This window comes from Pyrgilauda ruficollis, unplaced genomic scaffold (genome assembly GCF_017590135.1).
Source record: "Pyrgilauda ruficollis isolate IOZ18807 unplaced genomic scaffold, ASM1759013v1 scaffold95, whole genome shotgun sequence".
NCBI lineage: Eukaryota > Metazoa > Chordata > Aves > Passeriformes > Passeridae > Pyrgilauda > Pyrgilauda ruficollis.
This window is the reverse complement of record NW_024531599.1, coordinates 1,907,352-1,912,058: the sequence shown is the minus strand read 5'-3', so window position 1 is coordinate 1,912,058 and position 4,707 is coordinate 1,907,352.

Sequence of the window (4,707 nt, the reverse complement as noted above, 5' to 3'; positions counted from 1 at the left end):
GGGAGAGCTGGGGGTGCTCAGCCTGGAAAGGCTCCAGGGAGAGCTCAGAGCCTCTTCCAGGGCCTAACGGGGCTCCAGGGGAGCTGGAGAGGAACTTTGGTCAAGGGCCTGGAAGAACAAGACAAGGGGAATGGCTTGGCAGGGGCTGGCACTGGCTGAGCTTTAAGGTCTCTTCCAACCCAAACCATTCCATAATTCTGTTACATAAATAAAGGTTCCAGGAAGCTGGACTGAGCCTGGACCCAGGGGTCTCTGATCACCCCGAGCTGGGGGAGGGGGCCCCACCTGATGCCAAGATAGATCCAGCACATGAAGCTGGGGCTCTGCAGGGGAAAAGGGTTTTATAGGATCCCACTGATCCCAATGTGAACAGGACAGACCCTTGAATCCCATCCCTTACCTTCACCATCCTCGCTCCAAGGCCGTGGCCAGTGACATCAACTGCACCACAGACTTGCTGGGCCGGGGAGCTGCTCTGGGCTGGCTTCAGAACCCTCCCAGTGCTCCCAGTTCCACCCCCTGCAGCCCCCCTGGCCCCCAGGCTGTGGCAGGCACAGGCAGCCTCAGCTCAGAGCTGGGATTAGAGCAGGGAATCAGCTCCTCATCTGTCACAGGTATGCAGGGGGAAGGAGGAGTCACACCTGGCTCCAGGGAACCTCCCCCTCCCAAAATCCCCCAGCAGCATCCCCGAGGTAGTGGGTGTGAGGCCAAGGCAGGCTTACACCGCAGGGAGTGCAGTTTGAGAGGAGGGATGCAGGGATTCACCTGCCCCTGAAGGGGATCCAGGGTGCTCCCCATGCTCTGGCCCTTCCTGAAGCTCTGGAAACCCTTCCTTGCCCAGAGCTGGCCCCTCCTGCTGACAGCTGGATGCTCAGCTCCTGCTGCCCTTCTCCCAGGCTTTGCTCCAGGCTTATCCCACATCCCATAAGAGGGATAACAGCCTCTCTTTATCCCCCCCACCAAATCTCCACATCTGAAAGGAGTGATTAAACATCTCTGCTTAGGAGTGGGGAAACCGAGGCACAAACCAGCTGTGGAGAATCCCAACAACCCCACCCCTTTCCCCACCACCTCCACTGCAACAGCACCCCCAGGGCAGCCTGGCTCCGGGGGAAAGCCTCTCTCAGCTCAGGTTTTCCCTGGCTGCATGCAGCTCCTTCCCCAGCCACATCCAGGCTGTTCCCTCCCAGCAGGTACTTTCCTAGATTAAAAACCCTGCTCTCATCCCTTGGCGTGGTGCCCCAGAGCCTCGCACTTGTTTTTACTGACAGTCCCATCTTTTGTTGATTAAAATTCCTTTAAGTGCACCTGCTGGTTAATCCCATGCCCGAGCCAGGGATGCTGTCACTGTCCCCGCCATGGGGCCTTTCTGCCCTGCTCCCTCTCAGCCCTGTGTCCCCAGGTGCTCCATGTGTCTCCTTGGCTTCAAAAATAAAGCAAAGGAAATAAAAATGCTCCGGGATGATGGGGGAAATGGTGATTTTTATTTGGGAAGAGAAAGGGACTGGTGTCAGGGTGTGCCAGGCTCTGTCCTCATCCCTTGTCTCCCTTCTCCCACTTGGCTGGATTTACACCTAGAGGGATGGAGAGCCAAGGAACCCGGGCCAGCAGCAGAGTCGTGCCAGAAGCGCTGCAATCCAAGTCTTGCAGCTCCAAACAAGCAGTGGCACTGACAAAATCCCTGCCAGCCCCGGGCTGGGCATGCCTGGCACTGCCCACCGGTGAGGATCATCTGCTTCATGGGGATGTGGGAGTGCCAGGAGCACTGCCCAGTAAGAGGGAGGGTGCCTGGGTCCAGAAGAGGTTTGGACTCCTCTGATAAATCGACCTTTCTGCTCCCCTTTGGCATTTCTGCTCCCTCCAGGAACTGTTGCTCCTGTCCCACATTGCAAGGCAAAATGTGTTTACTGCATTGTTTATTTTATCTTTTTATTTTCTTCCCTAGTAAAGAACTGTTATTCCTGCTCCCATATTTTTTTACCTGAGAGCCCTTAATCTAAAATCTATAACAATTCAGAGGGAGGGGGTTTACATTTTCCATTTCAGGGGAGGCTCCTGCCTTCCTTAGTACACACCTGGCTTTCCAAACCAAGACACTCTTCCACACCTGATCCTGGTGCTCCCCCAAGAGAGTTTTGGCCCATCTAAGGTTCGGCCTCCCCCAGCTCCATTCCCCACCTGCCACAACATTCCTGTGATTCTGTGGTCTGCTGGGAAGTTGGGTTGCCCACGGCCTTGCCCAGCAGCCCCAGCCCAGCCCGTGGAGCCCAGCAAGCCCTGCACTGCTTGGAGTTTGGGATGGGCTTCATCTCCTCCTGCATTCCCACACCCCCACGGGGTCCTGGGCTGAAGGACCTTCCCTGGCTCATGGATCACATCACTTTGTGCAGCTTCAGAGAGGTTTGGCCATTCACCATCCCCTGCCCCCAGATTTAGGCTGGGGCCACATTTCCCAGCCTGCAGCTCCAGGGTCAGGCGTGGAGGGATTTTGTTCTCTTCCAAAGCAGGAGGAAGAAGGAGAGGGGCCTGTGGGGATCTGTGCTCACACATTCCTGCCCAGCGTCACCCATCTGCTCCTCCTCCCTAATTTTCTGCCCAGGGATCAGAGAGGAACAGGTTGCAGTTGGAATGGTGATGGGAAGAGGCTTTTTCCAGGCTGGGGCAGGGACCTCCCACTGCTGCTGGGGATCATCTCCAGCCACTTCTGTCCCAACCACCCACAGCACCACTGCCCTGTCCCCACACCCCTCCCAAAGGGCTGGGCTGCTCCTGTCCCCTCGAGGTCACCTGGGGGTACCCTGGGCAAGTGCTGAGCTCTGCTGAGATGTTCCAAGCGCTCCCTGTCCCTGTCAGGACCCGGGGGATGCAGGGCTCAGCACACCGTGACCAACACCCCTGACAGGACCTGGGGCATGCAGGGCTCAGCACACCCTGACCAACACCCCTGACAGGACCTGGGGCATGCAGGGGTCAGCACATCCTGACCAACACCCCTGACAGGACCTGGGGCGTGCAGGGCTCAGCACACCCTGACCAACACCCCTGTCAGCCAACCCTGGCACCCAGCATCGATCCTGTGATCCATCCATGCCCACGGAGCAGGGCCTGGCACAGCTGGCAGCACCACGGGGCTCTCCCGAGGACACTGCAGCCGCAGCAGGAAGCAAAGGCTCCTGGAGAAAGGCTCTCCTCTCCTCTCTCCTCTCTCCTCTCTCTTCTCTCTGTAATTGCTCTTTGGCCCCCTGCCACCGATCGCTCACATTTGGGAATGTTTTCTTTCCAGACTCAGGGCTGCTTTTCAGTTCCCTCGCTGGTTTTACCCATGCCAGCCTCTTCCCACACCACCACTCACAAATAAAGGGCCTCCTGTTGGTGTCAAAGGTGGAGCCCCAAGCTCTCCAGAGGTGTCAGCTGCAGCCCCCTCAGCCCGTGGTGATTCAAGCAGCCAGGGTTGTGCCAGGTCCCTGCAGTTCTCCAAGGGCTCTGGGAGGGTACAGCCCCTTTTAAAAGGGTGTGAAAGGTGAACCCTGGAGTCAGGAATGGGGTCAGGGTGGCCCCACAGCTCAGCAGGACCGGCCCGTTCACCCCGTCCTGGTGTCCCCTCTGAGAGCCAGGGGTGCCCCAGCAGGGCTGGTGTGTCCTCCCTGCTGGCTGGGGGCAGAGCCGGGGACAGCTCTGCAGGGACTTCCCCGGCCAGGGAGGTCACGGGGAGGTCATGGGAAGGTCATGGGAAGGTCACGGGGAGGTCACAGGGAGATCACAGGGAAGATTCTGCCCTGGGCTTTCCAGCGTGGGCTCTGCTCCAAGCCATGACAAGGAGCTCAGCCACAACATGGAGTCCCAGAATCCCAGACTAGTTTGGGTGGAAAGGGACCTCAGAGCTCATCCAGTCCCATCCTCCCCATGGGCAGGGACAACTTCCACTATTCCAGCTTGCCCCAAGCCCCATCCAGCCTGGCCTTGGGCACTGCCAGGGATCCAGGGGCAGCCACAGCTGCCCTGGGCACCCTGTGCCAGGGCCTGCCCACCCTCCCAGGGAACAATTCCTTCCCAAAATCAAACTTAAATTTCCCATTTTTTGTTTTAAGTCATTCCTCCTTGTTCTATCACTCCAGTTCCTGATGAACAGTCATCCTCTATCTTCCCTGTAGACCCTTCAGGTCCTGGAAGCTGCTCTGAGGTCTCCACACAACCTTCTCCTCTCCAGGCTGAACAGCCCCAACAATCCCATCCTGTCTCCAGAGGGGAGGTGCTCCAGTTCCTTTATCAACTTCATGGGCTCTCCTGGACCCATTCCAACAGTTCCACATCCTTTTAGTGATGGGGGCACCAGAGCTGGATGCAGCATTCCAGATGGGATCTCATGAGAACAGAGTAGAGAGGAAGAATCACCTCTCTCAAGGTGATCCAGACAACATCCAGGCAATGCCGTGGCCAAAATCCCCATTCCAGGGGACACCCGGGGCTGGAACAGGACTCCAGGGAAACAGGGGCCATGGAATTTTGCTTTAAACCTCACCCCCAGCTCCTGCTCACGAGTTTGACCCAGCTGCCTCCCCTGCAGACCCAACACAGCTCCAGAAACTCCTCTTTTCCCACAAAATAAGGTCTCGTTCTCCATGGAGAGCCAGAGGTAAGGAGGCAGGAGGGGTAGGGGAGCTGACTCAGCTCATGGATGACTTTATTGGAACTCTACACGTTGGACAG